At 43.0% G+C, this 18,503-nt stretch overlaps 1 non-coding gene across 1 annotated transcript; it reads left to right on the forward strand.

Moving 5' to 3' along the window:
• Nucleotides 1-4,050: 4,050 nt before the first annotated feature.
• On the forward strand, nt 4,051-4,160 carry LOC125939170 (U6 spliceosomal RNA). Its single transcript, XR_007462933.1, has one exon. It is a non-coding gene; the product is annotated as a U6 spliceosomal RNA (small nuclear RNA).
• The last annotated feature ends 14,343 nt before the right edge of the window (nt 4,161-18,503 follow it).

The raw sequence follows: 18,503 nt of genomic DNA on the forward strand, positions 1-18,503 counted from the left end.
CTTCTTAAATGAAAGAATATATTTCGATTGATAAAGTGAAAATCCTATCAGAATAATAAGCTAACATTTAAACTCAAACAAGTAAGTTCCAATTGCAACAATAAATGTCCAAATAATTTGAATGTAGATGTTGTTTTTCAGGTACACAAATTGCTACCTGACAATTTTCTTCTAAGAACATGGTTTTGGGGAAAAAATAAGTTTTCTTCTCCTAGTTTATGAGTCTACTCTTCTGAGTGGTGGGGACAAAGATTAAGTCCCCAAAGGACTTGAGGTCCAAAGACATCCAGATTTTTCCCACCCAGCTGGAAAGGCAGCCTACAAAAGGACCACTAAATGGCTTCCTTTGCAAGGAAAACAAAAGTCCCCTACTGCATTATTCAATCCAAGAGAGACGAATCCCTATCCTCATCTTTGAAAAGGAACATGAATCTCCTATTTTATCCTTGTTACAAACACTTGAGATCACACATGACCGACCCCTGCACTTCTTCCCAGGAAGCAATTTACATGTGCATTTTTAAAGTTGTCAGGAAAGTAAGCTAATGAACTAAAGTGAAGGGTCATGGTTTTTAATTATTTACTTTTTCCTACTTCTCCCTGCTACATTTTTGTTTGGACCTAACAGGAGATTCAGACTTCACACATCACTGGATTTTCATCCACAGAAAAAGCTTATAAATGAAAACAAAATACTGATCGTGTCACGTACTAGCATAGTGAGAAGTATATTCTGTAATTACAGACAGATTTTCAAGGGTTGACCTAAAATGGGGAACAACAAAAAGTTCTGATGGATCTTTCAATAGTTAGGTTGTGTACCATGCTATGAAATATTTCCTTGATGCTTCCACTGACTTTAACTTTTAAATATGTATTCATCATCCCATGAAAAGCTTTTCGAAAGATATCCTTTTGTGATGAAGTTTTCTTTACCTTAAACTCGAATGCAAAGGTTGAGATATTTCTTCACTCTGTCGACCTTTTGTAACCGCAAATTTCCAGTTCTTAAGCATGATTCAGTGAATGTCCGGTCCCACCAACAACCTACGTAAGCGACAGGCACATCTCCACCACAATAATCATTCAGGTTATCATTGCACAGGCGGTGGACAATGGGGCACCTGGGGCACCAGCACCAGCCTTCAAGCAGCATGAGATGAGAAGAGCCTTCAGTGGAGCGAGGTGATCCACAGAGCAAGGGCTGTGTGCCAGAGCCTCATTCTGCTACCAAGTTGAAGCGTACGAGCACCAAGGAAAATTGCCTTGGGAGTGTGGACGAAGGTGGAGAACCCGACTTGAACATCTAACGTGTCTACTGCCTCTTAATAAAGTTACGTTTGGGCTAGTAAACAAACCTAGAGCAAGCAATTACTGAACATGATGGTTTCCTCTCTGTTATATTCAGAGCTAAGTGTTTAAGGAACACTTACATTTCTTTTTATACATTGTTGGTAAAGACTCTGAGCAGATGTCAAGTAAGTCATTTACACTTTGTCCATAGAGGTCACAGCACTTGTAAGAAGTGATCTCTGAGACTTAATCTCATTTCTAAAACAGTCATAATACAGCCTATTTTGCAAATGGGTAGTGAGGATTTGAGCTCGTGTATGTGGAGTGCTTTACACAGTGTCTTGCATACTATTGACACTTAGTAAATAGTAGGCATTATCCACCAAAAGCAGTGGTGGTGCTGTGTTCCATGTGCTGCAAGAGATTATTTAATTCTTCTTCTAACTCAGATGAAACTGTCAATGGATATAGGAAGCAAGGAGGAGACCTGACTAGGGGAGTAAGCTTATATTGATTTTTCTCCAACATGTGAAGAAAATAAGCATTTAAGAAAGAATACTCAAGATGAGACAAAATTGCCACTCTCCTTGTGTATGAGTCTCCCAGTGGTGCTGTAACAAATTACCGTCAACAGGGTGACTTAAAACTTTATTCTCTCACAGTTCTGGTAGGTAGAAATCTGACACTAAGGTGTCACCGGTGCCACGTTCTCTCTGAGGTCTCCAGGGAAGAGTCCTTCATCACCTCTTCCAGCCTCTGCTGGTTGCCAGACATCTTCCATGTCTTCTAGCAACATAACTCCAGTCTCTACCTACAGATTCACAGGGTAGTCTTCCCTATGTGTCTGTGTGTCTTTCTTCTCATCTTATAGAACCAGTCATGGGATTAGGGTCCACTCTTATCCAGTGTAATTTCATCTTAACTAATTGCATCTACAAAGAACTTATTTCCAAATGAGGTCCCATTTGGAGCTTCTGGCTGGACATGAGGGTTGGGTGGGAGGGGGATTATTCAGGCCAGTACACCTTGATATTCCTCGCTCATCTACTCCCTCCTTCACCTCCCCTCCCCCCTCAACACACACACCCCATACATACAACATGCACATCTTCCAGATTTCTCCTGAATGATGCTATGGGGATAGCTTCCTTCAGGTTTAAGGTAGGGTTGTTTTTATATATTTGGAGATAAAGTCTGGGGAAGTCTCACAGAAAGGAGGATCGAAAGAACATCTTCATTTCTTTCTTCTATTTTCTTTCCTTACTCATTCAGATCTGCCGCAGGGAAAAAGTTTCCGAAATCCCACTGGCATCAGCCATCTGGAAATGACGATGTGAGTCTTGTTCCATATTTCAACTTCTCTCTCATCATCATCAGTGTTTCAGATGTTTCAATCCATTCATTCATTTATTTGACAAATATACAAGATGCACCGAGTTTGTGTTAGGCACTGGAGAGTCACTGTGCTTATAGTTAAGGTAAACAACTAAAGAGAATTCATAACCAATGAATCATAACAGGTGAAATAAAAGGAGAAGTAGGAGTACTATGGAAGGTCATTGAAGGGAAGCCTAATACACTGTGGGTCAGGAAGAGAAATCAGGGAAGTTCCCATGGAGGAAGGGATGCCTCAATGGAGATTTAAATGTTGAGTGAGGAGAGGGGAGAGAGAAATGTTCCAGACAGAAGGGACAGTCATTGAAATGTTTCTGGGGGTGAGAAATATCAAGGCGATTTGGAAACTGAAAAATTTGGGGGAAAGGAGGTAATTCAAAGGAAATATTTAGATACTTGTGTAGATGATAAGGAGTTAAAAACACACAAAAATAGCAAGTGTGCCAACTCCCAAGGAGATTCAGAGAGCAGGAGGACTTGGAGGTGAGGGTGGACACACAACCGTCGTCATAGGAGCAGGAGGGGAGGAGCAGGTGAGATGCACAGTTGTTTGTGGAGGGAGTGTGGGAACAGGCTCCCTCAGGGGCAGTTTTGACCAGGAGATCTTGGCATACAGCCAACTCTACCTCTTCCTCTGGGGCTCCAAGCCCAGCAATCCTACCGCTATCAACTCTGTGTGCAGTCTGGAGGCAGTAATAGGGTCTGTAACTAACACTTTTCAAGCCTCCTTTGTACTGTGTCCCCAGAGGCAGCTTGCTGTTGACAAGGAGGGCCATCAGGCCTGTAAGTTTTCCCGATGAAATGGAGATGCAAGACAAGTTTGGAAAATAGAAATCTACACCCAACCAATCAAATGGGCCACCCTTTTTTTTAATGTTTATTTTTTGAGAGAGAGAGAGAGTGAAAGAGAGACAAAATGTGAGTAGGAGAAGTGGGGGGGGGGGGGGGGGAGAAAGAATCCCAACCAGGCTCCACAAGGTCAGCCCAGAGCTTGACAGGAGGCTCAAACTCACGAACTATGAGATCATGATCTGACCTGAAATCAAGAGTGGGATGCTCAACTGACTGAGCCACCCAAGGACCCCAATCAAATGGGCCACTCTTCAATGATGGAGAACACCATGGAGCAGCAAAGAGCAAAAGCATAAGCTGAAAAGTAAATTATTTTTTTAATAAATACTGTCAGTCACACACTGGAAATGCAGACAATCTTTCTGTAGAGTATAAATCAAGAATATCCATATTTTAATCTCAGTACAGAATCCGTGTCCAGTGCCTGGCCACACTCAGTTCAGGGAGAAAAGAGTGCCCAGAAAACAGCTAGAAAAAGGGGCTCCACTCAAGCCCTTCTCCATTGGACCAGCGTTGGCTTGTTCAGTAGCACACATACTAAAATTGGAATGATACAGAGAAGATTAGCGTGGCCCCTGCACAAGCAGGACATGCAAATTCGTGAAATGTTCCATATTAAAAAAAAAAATAGCGACCATGAAGAAAAAAGATATCATTTGATAGCATCCCTGCTGCACAATGATTTCCTATTAACATTTAAGAAAGAGACCATTCTTAGAATTTGAGAATTTGCTAGAAAGTAAAATATCTTTTTGTCCCTAAAAGTGACTTTGCTGTCCAGAAGCCTCCAAGCCTTCCTGGAATTTTTATTTAGAATTCCAAAGAGTTCCATAAAGACTTTCAAATGCAACCAGATCTTCTACTAACTTTATATGGGGGGGGGCTTCTTCCTCCCAGAATCATAGGGTATATAATCCAATATTCTCTAGAAATAAAAGTTAATTGTGGTAATTCTACTAGGAAGGGCAAGCACCACTTTCAACCAGAGTTTGATTTCCAAATCAAGACTCAAGTCAGCAGTCATTGTGCTAAAACATATAATGTGTTGAAGCTATCCTAGCATATTGGGTCAGTCCAAGAAAGATTTGGAAGAAAAATAGAGAATGGCTTGATTTGGATGGTTGCAAAACTTTTCCAAGACATTTCACCAAAAGGATCCAACATTTGGGATGTTACTATTCTCCCCTGCAACACACACACTCTAACACAATCAACCAGCACTTATCCACCAAGCCAGTGATTTCCAGCGGCAGCATAGAGGGATGGTTCCAGATTGCCTCAAGTTAAACTCTGGCTAAGTCACTTATAGCTGGTTGTCCCTTGGCTGGTTTCACAATATCTTTGTTTCTATTTATTTATTTATTATTCTATTTTCTATTTTCTATTTCTATTATTCTATTATTCTATTTATTTAATTTATTTATAATATTTTATTTATTCATAATATTACTGTCTGTAATATTTTCCATATGTACTTTTAATGTATCTCAATATGAACCCATGGGTGCTTAGAAGTGTTTTTGCTCTCATGGTAGGTGTTGCCCTATTAGTGACATAATTTTGGAGTTGGCGTTCCCAGACAAAGTCTTCTCTGGAACTGTCTAATTCATCTCTTCAAGCCCAGAACAGGTCCCTGGGCTTGGCTAGCAGATAATAGTCCACAAATGATTGTTCAACTAAACTTAACCTCAGACAAAATAATTATGGAAGACTTAATTTAAGGGTATCAAAAGGAGACAAAATGCAAAGGATGGGAATGTCCAGGAGTGGCGAACCAGGGTCTGGACAAAGTGGCCTGTAAACCAACACCTGGGAACAGAAGTAAAGCTCCCACTCCTCCTTCCAGTGGCTCCTAGCTGACCATCCTCCCTCCCTCATCATCTGTCCACATTGGGAAAATTGCCAACAGCCAAGCTGTGTGGAACAGAGCCACAGAAGTTAGAAGGGATAATTAAGGCAGACTTCCAATGTCCTGGTGACAAGTGGGCAAAAGCACATTGGGAAGAGTCCCAAACAAGACAGACAGCAACTGCAAAGGAAAATGGAGCCCTCTCTGTCTTCACTTCATAAAATTCCAAGCAAACTCCTACCTCATGCTCTTCTCTGGTATTTCTTCTCTTCTCTAGGATGTTTAAATGCCTACTTTTTCTTTTTTTATATATTTTTGTATTTTTTAAATTTTATTTATTTATTTACTTTATTTATTTGAGAGAGAGAAAGAGAGTGTGAGTCGGGGAGGGGCAGAGGGAGAGAGAATCTTAAGAAGTCTCCAAGTTCAGCATGGAGTCCAAAGCTGGGTTTGATTCCATGACCCTGGGATCAAGAGTTAGATGCTTAATTGACTGAGTAACCCAGCGCACCCCAAATGCCTACTTTTTTCAATCTCAGAGCTCTGACATCTCAGTCCTGTTGTCATTCATTCCATTCATGTAGAAAACATGTAGAGGAAGAATAACCATCAGAGGCTTGCTCAATTTGTGCAAGGGAGAATGAGAAAGAGCTACTTCCTCACCCAGAATAGAAAAATGGCTCACTCCAGAGCAAACGGGGATGGGGAGGGGGGGGAGGTGGTCACCCTACTCTTCAATCTTCTCTGAAGACTTCTTGTCTTCCACTCACTACTAACATGTTAGTATCCCAAGGGCTCCATCCTTGACTTTCTGTCTTGTTCACCCTATAAAGTCTCCTTGGTGGCTTTATGCAACATTGATATATTTGTGTGATGTGTTTGTGTCAGGGCAGCGTGAGCCAGGGAGAGCCCTGGAAGAAGACCAGCAACCTGGGTCAGGTATCCTTTCAGGTGACAGAGCGGCAGGGTGATCAACACACTCTAGTTTGCCCAGGTCTGTCCCCATTTTAAAATGGAAAATCCTGCATCCTGGGGAAGGCAGACCCAGATGGTTGATAGACCTTCATAGAATAGAAGCTCTAGCATAAAAAGAAGGCCTGGGTTCAGATGGGTCTCTGTCTCTTAACGACCTGGGCAGGGCCTTGGGTGCGTCATTTAACTCCCCGAGATGCAATATGGAAATGGAGTTGCTCATTGGTCCCTGGCTTTTCTGTTTAGTTAAGACTTTTGAAATGGATCTTTTTTGTTGTTCAAAAGTAGCCACAAATCATTATTATGCTTCTCCCTAATATTTCATAGTACAGTTAGTAGGAAAGAGGAGACTGTGTCTATGAAAATACTTGGTAAATAGTTGAGAGCTTATAAATACAAATTATTATTGTTGTTATTTTTATTATAGAAAGACCCTTTATTTTCAACAGCTAAGTAGACACAGGCCTGGAGTGACCACAGGCCTTACTCAATGGGGTACCCCTCCCCCTTGTGTTGAAATAGTTTTTAAACTTCAAGAAAACTACAACTCTTTTATATTTTCTCATGTAGAATGTTGCCCTGCCCGAGATTAATGGTCATTCTGAAGTCTACCAGACAATTGGAGAGCAAGACGACAAAGCCAAAAAATGTTGACATCTGGTTTCCCTTTAAAACAAGAACACATTTCTAGGGGTGCCTGGGTGGTTCATTCAGTTAAGCGTCCAACATCGGCTGGTCATGATCTTGTGGTTCGTGAGTTTGAGCCCCGTGAGTCAGGCTCTGTGCTGACAGCTCAGAGCCTGAAGCCTGCTTCGGATCCTGTGTCTCCTTCTGTCTCTGCCCCTCTCCCACTTGTGCTCTGTCTCTGTCTATCAAAAATAAATGGGGGCGCCTGGGTGGCTCAATCGGTTAAGCATCCGACTTCAGCTCAGGTCACGATCTCACGGTCTGTGGGTTCGAACACCACGTCAGGCTCTGGGCTGATGGTTCAGGGCCTGGAGCCTGTTTCGGATTCAGTGTCTCCCTCTCTCTCTGGCCCTCCCCCGTTCATGCTCTGTCTCTCTCTGTCTCAAAAATAAATAAACGTTAAAAAAAAATTTTTTTAAACAAAATGAATAAATGTAAAAAAAAAATTGAAAACAAGAACACATTTCTCACATGGCATTTCAGATATGTATCACAGTGGAAATAAATACATTCATGACAAGACGGAAGCCAGAAGTAAACTGCAGAGCTGATGCTACTTGGGTCACTGGGAAATATTTTGGGAAATAGAAAGAAATGAGCTCCCTGATTGCCAGAGACTAGAAACCTCGTGCCACCCAGAAATGTTTGTGTAATTAATTGAGGGAGAAATGTCAGGGTACTGCTTCAGTTTCATACACACCTCAGAGGTGTGCAGGATCAGAGGCAGAGCTCTATTCCTTGAGAGCAAAAGGAAGGAGCAAGAAATGAAAGCTGCACAGAAAGGGCACCGTCTATCTTGTGGGCCAGACATGAGCTCAGTCAGGGAGAGTGATCTAGAGCTATTGAAACAGGCCCCTTGGCCCAAGGCAGCTCTGTGAACCTTCTCTGACTTCACAGAACACTCACAGGCTGTCTATAACAAGGACACAGCTCCTCGAAAATCGGACTGCTTCAAACACCCACATTGATTTTGCAAAAATGGCATCAACAAAAGCTACCAACAGAAGCCCGGGGCCCCCAGCAAGTAGGATGGCCAGCCACGCTGTAGTGAGAACACAGCTGCCATGCCCACAGCCTCCATGGAGAATAGAGGACTGACCGTACTCGCATGGTTCGCGTCCGCTCTTCGAATTACATTTATGTGGCTCGGTACTGATGTGTTAATTTGCAAATAAGGTCTTTGTTCCCTTTGTAACATTGAAAATTGTCATCACCTTTAGGAAAAGAAATGTTTCCAAGCTCTGACGGGGCAGCAAACTGTTTTACACGCACGCAACATTTAACTAATTTGGGGAGTTAATACGGCTGCCAAAACCCTTTCAGAACGTGGAAAACGAGGTCTAGAGCCAGGCCAGTTAGTCAGTTAGTGGAGACACCTGCTCCTCCTTCCCGCCAGTTGCTTGCCAGCGGCAGTACCCTGGGAAGGGCTCCGCAACTGGCCCCTGGCTGCGACTGTCCAGGGAATGAAGCAGATGGCTGCAAGTCACTTGCACCCGGCTGCGTGCATGCACACACACCCGGCCACGCCGTGGGATGGTGAGCTGTCCACACTAGTGGGGTCTTCCTAAGAGGCAGAGCAAGGTTCCCTCCTGAAGAGTGGCAACTGTACAAGCCCAAGGGGGTCTCAGATCTTGGAAGCTCATCAGTGGCGAGTTAAAACAGGAAGCAGAACGAGAACTCATCATGAACGGCGGTCCTCACTGAAATCCAGTGACCTGAGGTGCTCCCTAAATCAAAAGAATCTAAAATGTGAAAGTTTCTCAGGCTTCCCCAAGGTTCTCCGAAGTCCGGTAACACGACGGTGATGATGACGATAGTCGCAGCTGACATTTACGAGGAACTTATCAAGGTGGTATGTTAAGCGCTTGGCATGAAGTACACACTCACAACTGCCCCATGACGTGAACCTTTTGACTGCTTCTCGTCTCCACTAGAAAACCGAGGGCCAAAGAGTTAAATCATTGTCCAGGGTCCATGAAACCAGGCCAGCTGGCTCCAGAGCCTGCCAGTGCTGGATGGCCTCTCAAACGCTCCCTGAAGGGTCCTCTCTGCTTGAGGACCTCCGAAGCAGGCAGCTCTTCGTACCTCCAGCCAGCTCTGGGCGTTAACTTCATCAGTGTGAATGCGTGCCTGTGCACACACCCTTTTTATCAGCGATTGCATCTCCGGGAATTTAATACACAAATGTTCGTGCCGACGGTTATTTATTGGTGCACGGTTGTAGTTTATACAAGAAATAACCCAAATTTCCGTCAAGAGATAACTAGTTAAATACATTCTGCTGTGGCCACCCAGCACACTTAGTCAATAAGCCTGGCTTCGCTGCTTGGTCCTCCAGCAGCCCTGCTGGCACGTGGCTCAGAGAGTGGGTAGCACCTTGGTGGGAAGTAAACCAGGCCCTTTCTTCCAAGCGGAAGCAGCCCATTTGTACAAGGCTGCAGGACACCTGTACAAACCACACGACAAGCAGCAGCCCTCTAGCCCACACTGAATCTGCACCCAAAAGCAAAACAAAAAAAACGAGGCACCCCTACATCCACACATAGTCTCTGGAAAGACACACAGAACCCAATGCCCACACTTGCCTCCCAAAAGGAGACCTGGAGAACTGGAAGATGGGGTGATATGCTTCTTACTTACAAGTCTTTCGGTCATGTTTGCATGCTTACATGTACACGTGAACCAAGCATACCGTAAAACAATTCAAAATTCAAACAAATGGAAATAACATAATTATGACTGATTGGTCACAAACAAAGCATTAGAAAACCCCAATCTAAGCATCCAACAATCTGGGGAATGGATAAGTACGTGAGCGGCTACCTTTTCAGTAAATTATTATTACTATTATTCAGTAAATCGTCAGAGTTGGTGGTGCAAAAGCCACGTAGCAAAAAGGAAAACTCTGTCGATGATAATGTTAATGGAAGAGCAAAGTACCACACTGTATGTGCAGGGTGACTGTAATCAAAAGAATATGAAGAGAAATGTCTTCTCTTAGCAGCTGGAAGGAACATTTCTCCTGAAGGTGGGAATGGGAGACATACCTTTGTTGGGAAGAAGGTTCAGGAAGCCTTTCGGGGCAAAGCTGAGCCTTTAGAGCTTCTCCAGATCCCCAGGGAAAGTGTCAGTAATTTCTACTCTGCTCCCTGATGACATTTTAAAGTGACTGGATTCTTTCCACAAAGACCACATAGGCAGCCAACCCTAATTATTTTGCGAAGTACCAAAAAAAAAAAAGGGAGGGAGGCTAAAATAAACTATGGTGAATTGCTAAGTAGTTATATTAGCAAAGGGTTCCCAAAATGCTTTTTTTTCCCTAATTTGGGATAATATGATTTTATTACCTCTATACTTTTAAAAAATCAGTGTTTAGGTGTCTATAGAAAGAAGCAATGAGAAGCAATGTCATTCCAGTTATCAGAGGAAGTTGCGCAGAAGAGACTAACAGGACGGCTTGGTAATGAAATCTCCATCTTTCTCAGATCCTCAGAATTTCGGGTTCTTTCCGTCTTGGTGTTCAGAAGGGAGTCTGAGCTGCAGGAAGAGGGAGGTGGGGAGCAGGAGGGAAAACCCTAGAAGCAACAACTGATGTTTTCTCTTGTTTTTGAAAACACCTAACCCTAGGAATGCATCTCAGGTAGGTAACTCATACAATGCCCTTAGAGAAAATAAGGTTTGGTACAGAGAAAACAGCAGGATTTCCTGATAATACCTGTTCCGTGGAGTATATAACTAGACAGTCTGGAGGCCGATATCTCTAAAGATCACGTTGTATGGTCCTCTTTCACATCTAAGTAGGTGGAAAACGAAGAGCTGATAATGTTTTAAAACCATATTTTTGATCCTCTTACCTCTGGTGTTCTTGCCAACTCTGACTCATCCTTCATGCCTCAGCCCGCAGGAGATCATGGGATTTGTAGGCAACAGGTGAGTCCCAAGCCTGCTATTGAACATATCATGACTTCTCACATGACTTAAGCTCTCTACGACTCAGAATCTCCACCCATTAAATGGGAATAACAGTATCTACCCTTCAAAGTTATTTTGAACATTAAATGAGATAATGGATGTGAAAAGACCCCTTATCATTTTAAGGCATACTATATCCTATTATCCAAAGTGAACAGAGCTTATACTGTTTCAGAAAATACAGAATAATTCCCCCCTCCGGTAATATAAATGAATAAAAGACACAATTTTGGGATATCACGTAATTTTATGGCATTACAATTTAAATGTTGTTAATAAACCTACAACTATATATTGACTTCACATTTTTCTTTTATTTCCACGTGTACTTATAACTAGAACCTAGCGTAAAGGAAAATGGGCTCATTTGACTTCTCTCTTACCTTAAGTCCCCTTAAAAAGTAAAAAAAAATAAAATAAAATAAATAAATAAATAAATAAATGTCCTTTGAAAGAAGTTGTCTAAAGAGGAGGATAATGTCATTTTCTTTCTTTCTTTTTTTCCTTTTTTTTTTTTTTTAAATTCAAGTTAGTGAACATATGGTGTACTAAGGGTTTCAGGAGTAGACCCCAGTGCTCCTCCCAACAAGTGCCCTCCTTAATGCCCATCACCCATTTAGGTCATCCCCCCGCCTCCCCCAGCAACCCTCAGGTTGTTCTCTGTATTTAAGAGTCTCTTACAGCTTTCCTCCCTCTCTGTTTTTATCTTATTGTCCCTTCCCTTCCCCCACGTTCACCTGTTGTGTCTCTTCAACGCCACGTGAAAGACGAGGGTAACATCACTTTCTTTAAGTCACTTTTCCAAATTCAGCAGAGCTGCAGGCTGCAGCCTGAATTTAATCAGAAAGTGACAGCTGCCTGCAAGGTCCACGCGGCCTAATGAGAATATTTTCCCTGGTTCTTTAACTCATTTCTCTAGGTGAACATGTTCTCGGGGCGCCCAGGCGGCTCAGTCGATTAAGCATCTCACTCTGGATGTCGGCTCAGGTCATGGTCTCGCAGCCCCTGAGACTGAGCCCAAGTTGGGCTCTGCGCTGACAGCAGGGAGCCTGCTTGGGATTCTTTCTGCCCCTTCCCTGTGCTCACTCATTGTCTCTAGATAAGCAAACGTTTTTTAAAACTTTTTTAAATGTTCTAAGTGGATCTTTCTTTTTCATTATATTGGCTACCAGTACATCATACTATGAAATGATAAACTGCAGTGTCATCATCGCTATTATTATTGTTGTAAATAAACAGGCTAATCAATTACACGTGAATATTCTGAATGACGTACACTTTAACATCCCAGATCACAGACAGCCCAGACAGCCCATCCAGGAGGCCCAGGCAGGGAGCTCACGGGGCTTCAGCAAGCATAGCTCTGGGGTTAGAAGGTTCTTCCTGCCTCTGTCTACTCTGCTTGGACCTCTGCCGACAGGCTGGGAGCTTCCACCTAGAGCAAAGAGGAAGATCACAGCCTCTCCACATGAAGAGAAGTAGCGTGCACTCCATGAATCTCCTCTTTATTTATTTATTTATTTTGAGAGAGAGAGAGGGGGGGGGGAAAGCATGAGTTGGGGAGGGTCAGAGAGAGAGGGAGAGAGAGGATCCCAAGCAGGCTCTGCACTCACGGTTAGCCCTGACCCGGGGCTTAAACTCAGGAACCCTGAGATCATGACCTGAGTCAAACTCAGACGCTTAACCGACTGAGCCACCCAGGCGCCCCAGTCTCCTCTTCTAATTAAATATATCGGATTGTGTGAACTCCGTATAAAATAGGCCGTCCTGACCCCCTCACCATCCTCATCAAACTTCTCTGGATGGACATTATGGTGACAATCACCCCCCACATATATGCTATTCTAAGCACTCTCTAAATTCTTCAGTGTACAATGGAACTTTTCTTATGAGCAGATATTACTTCTATTGTTTGTAACTTAAAGTTGCACACATTTTATAGTGTTGAGGAGGTTTAAAAATCTTACTCTCATTCCAGGTGCCTACTGAGCTTGTTCCCTTAGAGCTGGAATTTCTACAATTATAGGAATAAATTTCTCTTTAAATTTTTCAGAAAACACCTTAATATTTTCATTTAAATTAACATCCTTAACATTCTTCAAGGTCAAAGAGAAAAGAATTACATGCATCTAACTATTAAGTATTTTCAAAACGTCGGGGCGCCTGGCTGGCTCAGTGGGTAGAGGATGTGACTCTTGATCTCAGGATTGAGTTTGAACCCCACGTTGGGCATGGAGACTAAAAAAAAAAAGAAAAGGAAACTACAAATCTCTACCAAGAACAGGAGACCTCAGAAAAATGCTATGCGGTCAAAGCTAGAATGATTTTGCATCTTTCACATGTATTAGTTAAATGTCTTGGAAATAGACCTACTGGAGTGGTTACAGCTTAAATAAGAAAACTATTTCAGCTAAATGGGGCACCTGGGTGGCTCAGTCAGTTAAGTGTCTGACTTCAGAGTCTGCTTAGGATTCTCTCTCTCCCTCTCTCTGCCCCTCCCCCACTCCACTCACACTGTGTGTGTGTCTCTCTCTCTCTCTCAAAATAAATAAATAAACTTAAAAACAAACTATTTCAGGGGCGCCTGGGTGGCTCAGTTGGTTAAGCGTCCAACTTCGGCTCAGGTGATGATCTCACGGTTCATGAGTTCAAGCCCCGCATCAGACTCTGTGCTGACAGCTCGGAGCCTGGAGCCTGTTTCCGATTCTGTGTCTCCCTCTCTCTCTGCTCCTCCCCTGCTCACACGATGTCTCTCTCTCAAAAATAAATCAAGATTAATTTTTTTTAAACAAACTATTTCAGTTAAGCTTATGATTGTGAAGTAAGCTAAGCAAGAGTTGCAATTGGGGTGAGCTTTCAAGTCTCTTATTATATCTCAAGGACTTGGCATAGTCATGGTACCTGGAACATGGTAAGCACCTGCAGATCAGACTGTGTTCTAGACGCCGGGGCTATGCCTTTGAATAAAGCAGGACAAAGTTCCCTACTTTGGTGCAGCTTCCATCGGCACACCCACCTGTAAGTATATATGTGGTGGTGATATGCATCCACGAGTTAACAAACACAAAGATACAGAAGTTCACGGTCCCTCCCACATCCTATCCTAAAGAGCAAGCTAGTGTGATTACTATCTCAGAGATAGAAATACAATTACTATCTCAGAGATAGAAATACAAGTGTTCACTGCCCTTAAGGGACTATTGGTGTGCTATGATTTAATTGGTCAATAGAGAATATGTCAGGCCTTCAAATAAAATAAATACAAGAATAGAAATCTCACCGTGGACTTGTCTACTAAATAGGGTCAGCATACTTGGCCATTCGTTCTGCTACATAATAGGTAAGGGATAAAAACACATTTTGTAGCCTCTAAGTATTTAGTCATAGGGTCTTTTGCCAAAGTCCTCATTTTAAAGAGAAGGAAATTGAGGCCAAAAGATGTTAAATGACTTGCCCGATACTATGCCATGAAGTAAGACCACAGCACTGACTCGTGCTCTCCTGGTCCCCAGGCCAGACTCTTGCTAGTCACAGCTTCTCTCTGTCACGCCTGGACCAAGGGAAAGGGCACGAATAATCATGATGGAATGCACAGGAGCCCGTTTTTCTAAAACTCCAGACCTGAAATCAGGTTAAAAGAGGCAAAAGCTGGAATTCTTACAAAATAAAGCTTGCCCTAAAAACTATGAAACTTATAGTCAACACAGCATGTAGCAGGTGAAATGTTCAAAGACAGGGGGTAGAATTCAGCACAATGTTTTCATTCACTTCAAATTGATCATCACCACCATCAACAATGTATGAGGTTAGAGATTCCTGGCAGCAGGCATAAGCCATTAAAGGAGAAGAAATTAGCATGTGTGATAGTTTACCTTCCATCTACTTTTTTAGTGACTGTTTTTGGTCATAATATTCAGTTTGAGTAGAAAATAGCTGACAGGCATGAAGGTCCTGTGTGTATCATAAAGAAATACAGGAAAATAGGTGTTTTTTTATGATGCAATACGTCAGTAGCTTTGGTCACAACTAACTTCCTTTTGACCTAAATAGACAAGAATATTTTCATCTTCATCCCAGATTTTTACTCTATCATCTGTTAAAACTAAATCTAAAATCTTGGATCCAGGCCAATAATCAGTCACAAAACATATTGATGATGTTAAAGTCCTATGACTTATTTACTGACAGTTCTATCAGAAATTCTATATTTAAAGTGAATATTGTGATGGGGCGCCTGGGTGGCTCAGTCGGTTGAGCGTCCGACTTTGGCTCAGGTCATGATCTTGCGGTCTGTGAGTTCGAGCCCCGCGTCGGGCTCTTTGCTGGCAGCTCGGAGCCTGGAGCCTGCTTCGAATTCTGTGTCTCCCTCTCTCTCTGCCCCTCCCCTGCTCGTGCTCTGTCTCTGTCTCAAAAATAAATAAAAACATAAATAAAATAAGTATTGTCTTTCCCAACATCATCCTGGGTAACACATCCCATGTGCGTAGGCATTGCTCAAAATGTTTTTGGAACCAGTCTTTAGGAAATGCCTTCAGAGCCAGATTACAATCCTGGCAAGAGAATCACTCGAATTACTTGAAAGTCGCACTTCATTTGTGACAAATTGTGATATCACCCAGCTTGGTCACCCACTCATTCATTAGCTTTGGCATTTATTTGGCTATTTCCAGAAGTCAAATTCATCATTAAAGGAGAAATAGTTACTCTCGCTGAAGTAGTTTTCCAAAGACTCTGAGCCAAGTCTTGGGCAGGCTGTTCCGTGACACATGCTGGGACAGAGAATTAGCAGGAAGGGAGGAAAATCTGGGCTGGGCAGAGACCTGCTCACCGGGGTCCACGGTGTGGTCAGAAATGTCAAGCAGGTCCCCAAGACTGGTGGTGGTCCCGTGAAAGCCAAAGGCCTCACCATCCCCAGGATGGCTCAGGCAGTCAGTGGTTTCAGCCTGACCCATCTGGCCAAGGAGGCCTGGCCTCACAGAAATCTTTCCCTCCAAACACGGGCCACACAGACTGAGAGCAACGGCCCTTGGCCTCAGCAGCCCTGGCTTAAATCCCAGCTCTGAAATCTTCTAGCTGTGTGAATTTGAGCAGTTAGCTTGCATTATTTTCTACACTTTTGGATAAAGTCTGTTGCTAAATAATAGGTGAGGTTTTAACTAAATAAATTGACATCGGGTCTAAATTTAAATAAATAAGTAAGTAAATTGACATCAAGTCTATTTTTTATCACATTTGTCAACGGAAGACAGAGTCTAATAGTTCCATGTGCGTACTCTAAAGTCAGACAGACCTGGGTTCAATCCCAGTCCTTCCACTAAGTAGCAACTAACGGACCTTAGACAAGCGACTGGGGTTCCATGAGCTCTGTTGTCTTCATTGGTAAAATGAAGATTCAAAAGGCCTCTGTTGAATGGTTGTGATTAAATGAGATGACCTATATATATTTAGGATCATCCTTTTTTTTTTTTTTTTTTTTAAAGAGAGCGTGCACTCAAGCAGGGGAGGGGCAGAAGGAGAGGGAGAGAGAATCTTAAGCAGCCTCTGTCTGCCCCGACGAGGGGCTCCATCTCAGGGCTGAGATCCTGACCTGAGCTGAAATCAAGAGTAGGTCGCTTAACCAACTGAGCCACCCAGGCACCCCTACTTAGCATCACTCTTAACACCTCAAAGTGCCCATTAATTAACATTCCATAATAATATAACAAAGTACTATGACCATTGTTTGCGTATAGGAGGAAATGAATGACACCCAAGTTCTAACCTCAAGTTGTTCAAGAGCCCAGTGGAGTTGGGGAGAGACAGTCAGGGAAGCAGTTATAAATAAATCCAGCAGTGAAGAGAAGGGCACAGTTTTGTGCGAACCACAGCGGGAAATACTGGAGCGGGTAGGTGGGAGAAGGAGAGTCAGAAAAGGCTTCTGAGGAAAATGCTCTTCAAACTGTGCCTTGAAGGAAGAGTACAAACTCCCCACGTGGTGGAAACAGCAAATGCCAAGATACAGAATTACGTCAGTATAGCGCTCCAGGGACCTGAAGTTTCATGTAGCTTCTGGAATTTAGATGAGGTGGTGGTGGGATCCACTGGGAGGGGCTGGCTTATCAGCCAAGTCAAGAACTTGGACTCTGGAACTCAGAGTTTGACTCCTGGCTCACCAGCTTCCTAGTAGTATGACCTTAAGTAGGGTACTTAACATCTCTCGTCCTCTGTGCTCGCTTCGGCAGCACCTATACTAAAAATTGGAACATCTCTCGTCCTCAGTTTCCCCATCGGTAAAAAGGGAGTATGATTTAAATGAATACTTTTAAGGGGCCTAGTGCAGTGATTAGCACAATTAACATTTCAAGGAATTTAGCTACTGTGATTACCAGCATTATTAACCATAGGCAGCAGGACCACGGAACACAGAAAACCTGGTCTGGTTTCCAGGGAAGCAGGGTGTGTAGGGAGCAGACACAGCACAGGCTCCCTCGCTGGGAGCTGGCGGGGGGGGGGGGGGGGGGGGGGGAAGAGAGGAAGCGGCTCCCGCCGGGGGGGGGGGGGGGGGGGGGGGGTAAGGCTGAAAACCTTCCCATGCAGGTGAACTCAAAGGTCTTCAGTAGGGGGGCCAGGCAGAAACCTAGTCAAAAGCTGAAGAAATCACACGGGACACACAGTTCCATCCCATTCAGGAGGTCCTCCTGAGCGACGACACCATAGACTCCATACCCCAACAGCTGGATCTGAAACCATTAATACCCCTCTCTGGATTAGTTTTTGACACAGTTTATTGCAAGAAGACGTGAGACTAACATAGGAGGGAGGGAAAAGGCAGGCAGGACGATCTTTTAAACAATTACAATATCTTCGGAAACGCATACTTGCATGTGTCAGTTATGGTATGTGTAATAAAAATTCCACCATGTTAATAATGCCAATCTTTACCAGATTAAAAGCCAAAACTCTAATCCTATTATTTATAATAAGCCTTGGGCTTCTCTCTCGTAGTAAAACAAATAGCTGTATTCACACTGAGGAACTTATGAGAATCTTTAACAATTAAGCAAAACTATCTCTTGCTTTTATCATTGAATTGTATAAATATTCATTATTTGTTGGGAAAAGAGTTGAATAAGCCTGATGACATGGATAATCTCAAATCTATCAAAGACATGGCCATTTATAATTCATGCATATCCTTTAAAGAAATCTGCTTTTGCAAGTAATACCAAATCTAACTTCGTGTGGTCTACAACTTCTAAAAATTTGGTATCCCAAGGTGGGGTTGGGGGTCTTAACATCAGCCTACGCGCTTTCCGATGTTATACTTCCCTCTTGTGGTAAAATGGAAAACTGCAGCCTCAAAGTTTTGGTTTGGTTTGGTTTTTCTTGGAGTTTCCAGTTACATTATCTTGCCTGACTTTACATATCCTTGTACGATGCCTTAAATACTTTCTGGAATAAGGCAAAATCTAAGTAAATAAGAAAAAATGTATAAATGGCTAGT

This window comes from Panthera uncia (genome assembly GCF_023721935.1).
Source record: "Panthera uncia isolate 11264 chromosome B2 unlocalized genomic scaffold, Puncia_PCG_1.0 HiC_scaffold_24, whole genome shotgun sequence".
NCBI lineage: Eukaryota > Metazoa > Chordata > Mammalia > Carnivora > Felidae > Panthera > Panthera uncia.